The sequence below is a fragment of the Antechinus flavipes genome, chromosome 2 (assembly GCF_016432865.1).
Source record: "Antechinus flavipes isolate AdamAnt ecotype Samford, QLD, Australia chromosome 2, AdamAnt_v2, whole genome shotgun sequence".
NCBI lineage: Eukaryota > Metazoa > Chordata > Mammalia > Dasyuromorphia > Dasyuridae > Antechinus > Antechinus flavipes.
In genome coordinates this window covers 368,524,591-368,536,271 of record NC_067399.1, presented here as the reverse complement: position 1 = coordinate 368,536,271, position 11,681 = coordinate 368,524,591, and the positions used below count along the sequence as shown (strand labels likewise).

Genomic DNA, 11,681 nt, shown 5'->3' with positions numbered 1-11,681 from the left:
CCAACATGGAGGTTCTAGGAGCAGAAAGAAGAAGACAAACAGATTCAAATGAAATAGTGGAGGTTTGATTGGATGTGATGAATGAGGGAGAAGGAAGAATATAGAATATAGAATTATTTTGGAATAAATGACTGTAGGAATGAATAGAATGAAGTTTTAGACACAGTTAACACTGGAAAAATGGTAATACCTAAACATCACTAACAATCAGAGCTGTCCAGAAGTAGAATAGGTTGCCTCAGGACGGGTAAGTGAGGAAGTGAGGAAGTGAGGAAGGGGGCTATAGAGGTTTTGGGGGAAAATACTTATTTCTATTTTTGACATATTGAACTGGAGAAACTTACTCTTTTTTGTAATTACAGAATCCTAAGACTTAGAACTAGGAGGACCTTTAGAACCTCTTATTTTATAGAGACTAAGGTCAAACAAGAAACAAATAACAAAGCTGGGTTTAAAATTCAGGTCTTCTCATTCAAAAACTGGTGGTTAATTCCACACTTTAATACAATTCAATCCAGTTGTATCAAACTGAGCTCAACAGACCTTTATTAAGTATAAACTATGTACAAGGAAAGTGCCATATTCTATGCTGGGAATATAAATGTAAAATATGACACAGTTAGTGCAGCTAGGTGGTACAGTGGATAGAGCACCATCTCTGAAATTAGGAAAACCTGAGTTCAATTCTGATCTCTGACACAATACTTCCTAACTGTGTTACCCTGGGCAAGTCACTTAACCCCAATTGCCTCAGGGGGAAAAAAAATGGCATAGTCCCTGACCTTCAAGAGTTTAAAATCTAGTAAGGATATGTGACAGGTACATATGTTTGTGTGTGTGTGTGTATACATACACGTATATGTGTATGCACATTTTTGTGTACATATGTATATATAAATATGATACAAGGGAGGGTGAAATAGAAGCAAAGAAAAGATGTGGATAAAGTGTTCTTTGATGATGAGCAGACACACACTTGTGTGTGACACAGACAAAATTTCACCAGTTGGAGAACTGAAATTCATAGTTGAAGACTTCGTTTTATTGGAATATTTTCTCAAGGAAATCATTTCAGTGGTGATGCCAAATAATGCCTTCCCTACAGCAATACACACACATACATCAATGGACCCCTTCTGTGCCTATACTTGTGCTGCTGTTCTGGGAAACACAATTGGGAGCATCTTTGGCCATAGTAATGGGGAGAAAACATGGCTCTAATATCAATGATGCCTCTCAGTTTATAACCATGAATGACTTTCTCCCTTGAACTTTACAGAACATTTTGTTCATACTTCTTTAGGGATTTATTGAGGGATCATAGGAACCAGAACTGAAATTCAAATATTAATATAGTCTCTCACTTTTATAGAGATTTAAGATTTACAAAGATTTTCCCTCAAGAAAACTTTGAGATGGTAATACAAGTATTAACTCTCTTTGGCATAGGCAGAAAATAGAATTCAATGAGGGAATAATTGATAATAAAAATAATATAGCTAGCATTTATTTTTGTTGTTCAGTCATGTCTGACTCTTTGTAACCCTGTTTGGCGGGTTTTTGATAAAGATGTTGGAGTGGTTTACAATTTCCTTCTCAAGTTCATTTTACAGATTTAAAAAACTCGAGGCAAATGGGGTTAAATAATTTGCCCAGGCTCACATAGCTAATAAATATCTGAGGTCAGATGTGAACTCATGAAGCTGAGTCTTCTTGATTCCAAGCCTAGTGCCTTATTCACTGCATCACCTAGCTGCCACCTAGCACTTTGATGAAGCTTTAAGTTTTCAAAGTGCTTTACAGGTATTTCATTTGATTCTCACAGTAACCCTGGAAGATAATGCTGTTATTACCCCCATTTTACATATAAGAAATTGAGGCTGAATAGTCACAAAGGAATGAGAGCTTAGAGCTTTGTTAATAGAAGAGACAGAATTTGAGTTTCCAAGAACAGTTGTCTTTTGATTATACTTCTCTTTCCTGAAAAAGGAACAGGCTAATACGGGCTTGACAAATCAAGGAAGACATACCGGTGACCTCTTGGAATTTGGGCCAGTGGAGAAAAGGGTGAGGGTGGAGTGGAGCAATATGATCCAAGATCTACAACAGTCTGGAGGGTGACAAGCCTAATCTGGCTGACAGTCTAGGGGACATTTCTGACAGGCAGACTTGAGAAGTCACCATTCCTGGCCTCCTGCCCTGGTCTCTTGCTTGTTTACAGAATCATGTGCTGAGCAGACTGGCCAGAATGTGACACTTCGCTAGGGGTCTATTTTGGATGCAGACACTGATGCAGAGATAATTATAAGGGTCTGGAGCCAAAGTCCTACCCTAGGAATCCCCACTCACATACATCCCATCTCACTGACAAAAGCAACCCCTCTTCCCGTAGGGTAGACTCCTGGAATGACAAAGCCTGGGGGCTGTGAAATTATTATTGCATTCCCTTTCACATAGAAGGGTAAATCAAGGTTTCAAGAAGTGAAGGGACTTACCTAAAATCTCATATCAAATTTGTAACAGTATTGGAACTTAAATCTATGCCTGATTCTAAACTCAGAGTTTATTCTGCTAGAATCCAGGAAAGAATCACAAACATCTGAAATCTCATAATCCAGTGCTCAAATTTTAGGGCATGGAATGTAAGAGCTGGAAGGGACTTTAAGGCATAGGATATTAAGTTGGGAGGAACTTTGGGGCATAAAATGTCAGAACTGGAAGGCACATAGGAGCATAAACTACAGCCCACCTTCTTAAACTGTAGTTCTCAACTCCATATGGGATCTCATATGAATGTGAGTTGCAAAATTATGACTTATTATCAGGAAATGTTTAATTTGTATAACTATTTTATATACCCATATACCCAGAGTCAGACAAAAAATTCTTGAGCAAAAAGGACGAATGGTAAAAGTTTAAGAAGCCCACGACTATAGGATGTCTTATTTTCAAAAATTTTAAAAGTCAAGCATCAGTGACTACCAAATCCACACATCCAAACCTAACTTCTCTCCTAAATTCCAGTCCTATGTTACATGTCAGTCTTCTGCCAAACATCTCCACCTGATATCCCATAATCACCCCATAGTACATGCAAAGTAGTACAGTTATCTCTTCTACCTTGAGGGCTTTAGGGACATGGTAGCCCACAAGATGGAAAATCCTTGTAAAAGACTGTTGTCTTTTATATCAGAGAAGCCTGAATTATTATGGTATTAAAAGATAAAATAAGTTGACAAAATACTATACATATGTTTTATGTATTTCTAAGTTTCTAAACTTTTTTCTGTCATCTGCTGACTGCCATGTGTCATCTACAGCTTCTGCAAAGCTCCCAAAAAATTTCCATTTAACTTGTTATGCTGACCTATGAAATATTGAAACTTCAGTGGGGAAAGCCACAATGTGAAAGGGATAACTATACATATTTTCCCAAAAACTTATTCTTCTTCTAAACTTTCCTTTTTCTGCTTAGGCAACAATTATTCTTTCAGTCATCTAGGTTTGCACTCTTAGAGATATCCTTGATTCCTTCCTTTCCTATATCCTTCAAATATAGTCAATTATAGAGTCTTATTCATTTGGCTTCCATAGTATCCACTTTGTCTCTACTCACTTGGCTTCCATCTTTATTCAGACTTTCCTCACCTCTTACCTAGACTCAAACAATAACCTCCTAATTAGTCTCCCTGTTCCCAGTCTCTCCCACTTATTATCCATCCTACACAATTGGTATTCCTCAAACAATCTAACCATGTCATTTCTTGCTCAGAAATCTTCAGTGACTTCCTATTGCTTCTAGGATAAAATATTAAAGCGTCCACCAGGTATTTAAAGCTCTCTGTAAAGTGGTTCTCTGTTAGCTGTATCCTGTGCATGATACTCCATTTGAGTTCTCTCTTATACCTTTGATTAGGTTGACTTCTCTTCTAGAATGTTCTCTCCTTTACTTCTGTCTCTCAGAATTCCTAGTTTCTTTCAAAAGACAGATCCTTTGTTGACAAAGCCTTTGTTCACCCTTCCCCAAGTCATTGGTATTGTTTCTTTCTTTGAATTTTCCTTGTATTTACTTATCTATGTACATATTATATTTCCCCCAACAACCCCCATCCAGATCTTTGAGAGCTGTTATTTCTATATCCCTAGTACCTAATCCAGAACTTTGCAAATAGGAAGTGTTTGTTGCTGAATTAAAAAGAATAAAATTAAATAGAATGTATACATACACTTGTGTGTGCCTGAATAAGAGATATGTCCACAAGCATTGCTAGAGATGGCTCTCAGGTGACATGGATAAACATCTCTAGAATCTGACTGATTCTTCACCAAGGGAGTGGTGAGCAGAAGAAGGGCTTGAGGGGAGCAGAAGAAGGGCTACATAATACTCGTGTAGAAGTACAACTTTGGTACAGAACAAATGGTACTTCCTAGGTTGCTCTTAATGAGAGGATAGTCACAAAACATTCCAACTTGTCTCCAAACACTAATTACATAAAATGTCATCACAAATAGCAAATGGTGTGAAAAATCCATTTATCAAAGCAAACAGCATACAGAAATCAGAGAAGCTGTACAGATTAGAATATATCAAAATATACAATACTGAATGTGCAAGAAATAGGCATAAGATAAAATCTCAACTCAAACCCAGGAGAAATTCTCTAGCTACAATCTCTAAGGAGGAAAACTGAAATTAAAGAACTTTTTGAGGACTCAGTTTCCTCTTTTCTTCCCTACACATCTTTCTTGAAAAGTCTCTGGAACCACCTCTATCTCTCTCCCAAGCAACTCTGAAACTAACTCTCTCTTTATACAATAAACCAGCATTGCCTCATCATTCTCTCTACCAATCAGAAGTCACATCTCATTCCACATACCAGTAGCACACAAAGTGTCCAGACTTATTTGGAAATCCAGGTAACAAGAATATAGACTACCAAAAAATCTTAGACACCATTTAACCTAATTTTAGCATTGTGTTGATTGAAATATTTAGGGAAAGAGAAGGGAAAGCTATGCCCAGGGTCACATTGTGAGCTTTTAGTAGCTGAGCCAAACTCTAAACAGAGTTTTAGAGGGTCTGATTTCCTTGAACAGCTCAAGCCCTGCTGTAATGATGTGAAATGATAATGAAGCAAGATGAAGAATATATTGATGAAAATTTCTATCAGAAATCAAAAGGGAGTGGGGCAGCTAGTTGGTGCAGTGGATGAGCATTAGCCCTGAAGTCAGGAGGACCTGAGTTCAAATCAGATCTCAGATACTTAACATTTCTTAGCTGTGTAACTCTAAACAAGTCACTTAACCCCAATTGCCTCAACAAAAAAAGAAAGAAAAGAAATCAAAAGGGAGGAAGACAGCAAGATTTATTAAATGCTTACTATATGCCAGATATTGTGCTAATTACTTAACACATATATTCCATTTAATCCTCATTCTCTTAGGTGGTAGGTACTATTATTATCATCTCTTATCTTACAATTTAGAAAACTGAGGCAGATAGCATTTAAATAACTTGCCCAGAGTATCACAGCTAATAAGAGTCTGAGATCTGATTTGAATTCAGATTTTCCTGACTCCAGGCTGAATACTCAGTGGATATATTGCACCATGTGCCTCTGTGTGTCTCTCTTGAAAGGTCTCTGGAATGACCTCTTTTTCTCTCTCAAAAAGCTCTGGATTCTACTCTATCCTTTATGAGTGTAAACAACATTACTTCAGCATTCTCTCCACCAATTAAGATTCATGTTTCATTTTATATATTAACACATAAAATGTTCTAAGGTTAGATGTTCAGATTATAAGAATAAAATATCAGAGAAGTTTAGAGACAGTTTAGTTTTGAAGGGCATCACATTTATCTAATAATATTATTCTAATTGAAATACTGAGGGGAAAAGAGAGTAAAGAAGGAAGTAAAATCATCCTCTGATATCTCACTAGAATATCTCAGGCTCTTAAAGACTGCAAAAGCTAAAGATAAACTTATATGTAAAATGAGAACATTGGACTGGAGAGGAGTTCTTTTTTATAATAATAGGTTTTTTTTTTTTCAAAATACATACAAAGATAGTTTTCAACATTCACCCTTGCAAAATCTTGTGTTCCAATTTTTTTTTTCCTTCCCTTCCCCTCTCCTCCTTTTCCCCACCCCAAGCAGCTAATAATCTAATATAGGTTAAACATGTGCAATTCTTCTAAACATATTTCCACATTCGTCATGGAGCAGAAGTTCTTGATCTTTTTTGTGTCATTGACCCTAATGGCAGTCAGACAAAGTCTAAGAATGATTCTTAGAATAATGTTTTAAAATGCATAAAATAAAATATTAGGGATTACAACAAAAAAAAATTCTATGGAAAATAATTATTAAATTTTTTTTTAAGTTCACAGACCCCAGGTTAAGAATTAGTAGACTAGAAGCAGCTAAATGACATAGTGAGTAGATCACTGGTCCACTTCAAATTCAGCCTCAGACACTTAACACTTACTTAACTGTGTGACCTTAGGTAGGTCACTTAACTCCAATTGCCTTCAAAAAAAACAAAAAACCAAAAAAGTCCTAGATTTAAGGAACAACTAGATGGCACAGGGGATAGAGGATCAGCCCTGGAGTCAGAAGGTACTTGAATTCAAATGCGATCTCAGACACTTGCTCTGTAACCCTAAGTAAGTCATTTAACCTCCAATTGCCTTAAAAAGAAGAATGCTTAGACCAGATGTTCACTAAGGATCTTTAGATCTAATATTCTATGTTTATAAGAACTTTTCCAGTTCTGAAATTTTCCATTTTAGGATTCAGTCAGTTCTAGAATTCTTTATTCTTCTAATTCTGCCATACTTTGTTTTTTATCTAAGACTTTGTTGTTGACTCCCAGATCTAACCCCTTTGATCTCATGAATTAAAACCTTGTCAGTAAAAATATTCTTTCAAGCAACCCTAATTGTCAGTGAATGAGACTTCCCCACCCTGCACCACCATCCCATCCCCACCCCACATTTCATACTAAGATCTCTGGCCCCTGGATTCTGGCATTTCTCACAGAGCAGCTTCACAAAATGTCAGTCAGAGATCTTTGAATGAATGAATGAAAAGCCTACACTTTTTCTTCCTGGTTCATTCTTAAGTCTGGAGAAATTCAGTCTTCAATTCAATTCTAGACAATTGCTTATTGAAGACAGTGGAGAAGGAATTCCTGTTTAGAGATGGATTAGACTAGTTGGCCATCAAAGTCCCTTCCAAGTGGAGTTCCTATGATTCTGTGACTGCTCATGGAAGGCTGTATGACTGACTATTGTACCACTGAGAATGAGATTAACCATCTGGGGAATCTTGTCAGAAAGCAATTATTGGGCTTTATTAGATGCTTCTCATTTGAGTTTGATTTTTCTAGGTCTCTTTATTAGGTTACTGTGGGCTTCATAGACATTCATTGAAAAGTTACTCACTTTTCAAATGTCTTCTGCCAGCTATCATTTGGGTCACTCTCCCTACCAGGTTCCCTTACCTTGCAGCAATGTATTTTTATTGTGTCCTGCTTTCTAGAGCCCCCAAGTTAGGGTGACAAAACTTACCATTGCTTTCTAGAGCCCCCACACTGGGGTGATTAAAATATACCTTCCTAGTGGAGAAGTGATAAGGCGGAACTCCTGAGGATGGTGGAAAAATGGAGTCTGTTTATTCCAAGGACTTTCCCCTTTTTATACCCTCATACCCTTATATAAGAAAAACACTGGGCATCCTAAGTATAATGCGCACATAGGACCACATAAACAACTTGCTATTGTATGTAGTTTGCCAGCTAGTATCACTCTTCTACCTGCTATCACTCTGTTTCAATCACAACATAGGTTGTCACCGTCCCCTGACTTCTCAGGAAGGCCCAGAGCCCTTAGGGGAGATGAGGAGCGAATCAGATATTGTTAGCAGGTTCCCTCTAGGTGAAAGGTCTTATACCTTACCCAGAGTTTCCCTACTATCTGTGGCACTCTACAATTTTGAAGAAAAGTGGAAATACTAGGCTAATAAGCAGCTAAATCTTTAGAGTTGAGAAGAATCCTTGAGAAAAACTCCCTCATTTTATAGATGGGGAAACTGAGGCTCAGAAAATGGGAGGGACTTGCCCAAGTTCATAAATTGAATTGGTGGTGAAACAAAGACAAAAGCCTAGCACTTCAGACTATAAGTCTAGAGCTTTAAATACTGCAAAGTGAGAAGAAGTTATAAAAAAGATGGAAAAATCTTGTATTCATAGTCAGAAAATTCTCAACATTTTCTAGGTTAACTGGAGCTACTCAAAAAATTTCTAAGCTGAAAAGAATCTCAGAATCCAAACTATATGTGAGCAAGGATCTTTCTTTTTTTTTTTTAATAATAGCTTTTTAATTTCAAAATACATGCAAAATTAGTTTTCAACATTCACCCTTACAAAACCTTGCACTCCAATTTTTTCTCCCTCCCTCCCTACTCCTCCCCTTCCCTAAACAGCAAATAATCTAATATAGATTAAACATGTATAGTTCCTCTAAACATACTTCCACATTTATCATGCTGCACAAGAAAAACTAGATCAAAAAGGAAAAAATGAGAAAAAAAGCAAGCAAACAATAACCAAAAAAGATAAAAATGCTATGTTGTGACACATTTAGTCCCCACAGTCTTCTCTCTGAGTGCAGATGGCTCTCTTCATCACAAATCATTGGAATTGGCCTGAATCACCTTAGTGTTGAAAAGATCAATCAGAATTGATCATTATAATCTTTGTGTTGCTGTGTACAATGTTCCCTTAGTTTTATCACTTTACTTAGCATCAGTTCATGTAATTCTCTCCAGGCCTTTCTTTTTTTTTTTTTTTTTTTTTTAAATACCTTTTTATTGACAGTTCATATGCATGGGTAATTTTTTACAACATTATTCCTTGCACTCACTTCTGTTCCAACTTTTCCCTTCCCTCCCTCCACCTCCTCCCCTAGATGACAGGCAGTCTTATACATGTTACATATGTTATAGTATATCCTAGATACAATATATGTGTGCAGAACCTAACAGTTCTCTTGTTGCACAGGAAGAATTTCTCCAGGTCTTTCTGAAATCATCCTGATTGTTTTTTATAGAACAATAATATTCCATTCCATTCATATGCCATAATTTATTCAGCCATATACCAATTGATGGGCATCTACTCAGTTTCCAATAGAGATCCCCTTTTTAACATCCTTGACAAGTAATCATTCAACTTCTAAGTACAGGTAACTCACTGCCACCCAAGGAGACTATCCCACTTTAGAAAAACCTTCATTGTTAAGAAGTTTTTCTTTACACAGAGTCAAAATTAGCTTCTGTTCTTCCATGAATTCTATCCATCTAATCATTTCCCCATTCCTGGACCTCAGTCACCACTTTGTAAAAGTAGGGAATTAGAAGGGATGCTATCAAAGGCTCTGACCTTTTGTGATTCTGTTGTTGCTTCATTGTGAGAGACTTAAAACAAGGTGAATTCAAAAATGGAAGGCTGTAAGGCCATGTCATTGTCAGTGTCCAATTTAGGCCTGACTTCTTAAAACTAAACCTGACTTCTTCCATAGTGAGTATCTTGTGACACCCTCAGACAAGATACTAAGGAAATTCTTGAGATCATGGTAGTGATATATTCCAATTAGCTTCCCTCAAAAGTAAGCAGAGAATAATACATAGTATATGTATTATTATCCCATTTTATGTATGAGGAAATTAAGTCTAGGAGAGAAGTGACTTGCTCAAATTAATATTGATAGTGAAAGGATTAAAATCCAACTCTTCTCCAAGTGCAGGACTCCTCCCACTACATTATTCCTAATAAAAGTGTATTTCTTATCAGTGGTCCCAGTAGTTTCCTTCCTTTAACATTACTCTGAAGAAGAAAAGTAAGTCAATCACCAGGTTTTCATGCAGCACCTATAATGTTCCCAGCACTGGTTGATGGAGGTGGGAAGGATGGGGGGGAGGCAGAAATAAGGGAGAGAAGCTAAAGTTAAAGATGATTTTTTAAATAGCAAAATGGATAAGTCAAGCTACCTGGAGTGTAGAAAGAGTCCAGAACTAAGAGAAAGAAAGTCTGGGTTCTTGGCACTAGATTTCTGAACTAAATTTGATCAGGGTATATGATATCTGTCAAGTGTTTGATAGGTTATCTTGTGGATTCGACCAGTTCTGTTTGACAAAAGGGAAAAGTAAGCTCTACGGATGAAAGTTTCAGAGAAGGTTAGGGCTGGATACAAGAGAAATATCCTTAAAATTAGTTGCCTAAAATCCAATAGGCTGTCCCGGAGGTAGAAAATTTTCCCACATTAGAAGTGTTCAGTGATCGATCTGTTGCCAAGGGGATTCCATCCCAAGTATGTTCTGGACATCCAACTCGGGTCCCGTTAGACTTGTCTCAGCTCTGCCACCGATGGCCTCACAGGATCATAGAACGGTGAGATCTTTCCCCTTTCTGGTTTTCAATTCTCTCTTTGTTGTGATTAGGGGGGTTGGATTAAACAGTCTTTAGGACCCTTTTGGTTCTTACTTTCAGTGTTTCCGGATCTAAAGAGCTATATTTTGCTTAATAAGTACCCTCATCAGCTAACCCTGAGGGGGTGAAGGGGAGAAATCTGAAGTTGCCGGCACATTGGTTCTCTAGGAGATGGCCCCTGAAGGCCAAGAAACACAAAAACCGATAGGTAACCCTCAAAGCCCATCCTGCCTGCTCCTCTTCTGGGGACATTCAACACAATTAGAGACTATTTCTCTGCAGACACCCCATAGCAAATCAGGCGAATGAAATGGGCCCTTTCCCCCTCTCCTATCTTCATCTCTCTTCTCACCCATCCCTACTTGCTGTTCTTCCCCTTATTCCTCCTGGCCTTTATTACCTCCCAATTTTCTCCCTCTCCAGCTCCCTCCGTCTTCCCTGCCTTCCCTCGTTTCCTCCCTAATTCCCTAATAGTCATCTCCCCGCCCTTCCTCTTCCTCCCCCTCCCAGCTCTGCAATTCCAATCCCAGGAACCTTCTCCGGAGAGATTTGGGATGGACTGGGGGCGGGGAGGGAGGAGGAGGGAAGAGGGAGGAGGGGGGAGGAGAGGCTGAGAGGGGAGAAAGGGCAGAGACGGGGAGGAGGAGGGGGATCGGGAGGAGGGATGGGTTGTATTTTGCTAAATACTTCCAAACAGGGCTCGAGCTCGCAGGTTCCTCCACCTCCGGGCCGTTTCTCGCGAACCTGGCTGAGGCGGAGAGGAGTGGGAGACAGAGGGGGAGGAGAAAAGTGGAGGGTTTGTCCCCTGCTCCAGAGTTGAACCCTCCTCCTCCTCCGCCTTTCCCCTTCAAAAAAAAAAAAAAAAATAGGAGACAAGATTCGCCAGGGAGAAAACAGGCCTTAGCCTGGGAGGGCCGGACCCAGGGAAGATCTCGGGACCACAGCGGCAAAGAGGGGGTACACTGTACCCCAAGCTTCTCCGATCCTTTCCAAGCCGCTGTGCCCCGCCCCCGGAAAGCCTGGAGCTAAACAGCTATCCCCTCCCTCCACCTTCTCGCCATCCCCATCCCCCACGCTGCCTTTTCCTTGTTCCGAGCTGTAGCTGCAGCTGCAGCTGGAGAGACTCAGGTAAGACCTCTAAGAGAACAGGGCGGGCTCAGTCTGTGACTTCCTTTGGATTTTGGATTT

General features: G+C 38.8%; 1 protein-coding gene across 2 annotated transcripts in view; it reads left to right on the top strand.

Annotated features, from left to right (window-relative positions):
* The first annotated feature begins 11,139 nt into the window (after nucleotides 1-11,139).
* C2H14orf180 (chromosome 2 C14orf180 homolog) overlaps nucleotides 11,140-11,681 on the top strand; it is a 44,636-nt gene continuing 44,094 nt past the window's right edge. For both annotated transcript variants that reach the window (XM_051978272.1, XM_051978273.1), the window contains exon 1: nucleotides 11,140-11,621. The gene's annotated coding sequence lies outside the window, so the exon portion shown is untranslated. The remainder of the gene's footprint in view (nucleotides 11,622-11,681) is intronic.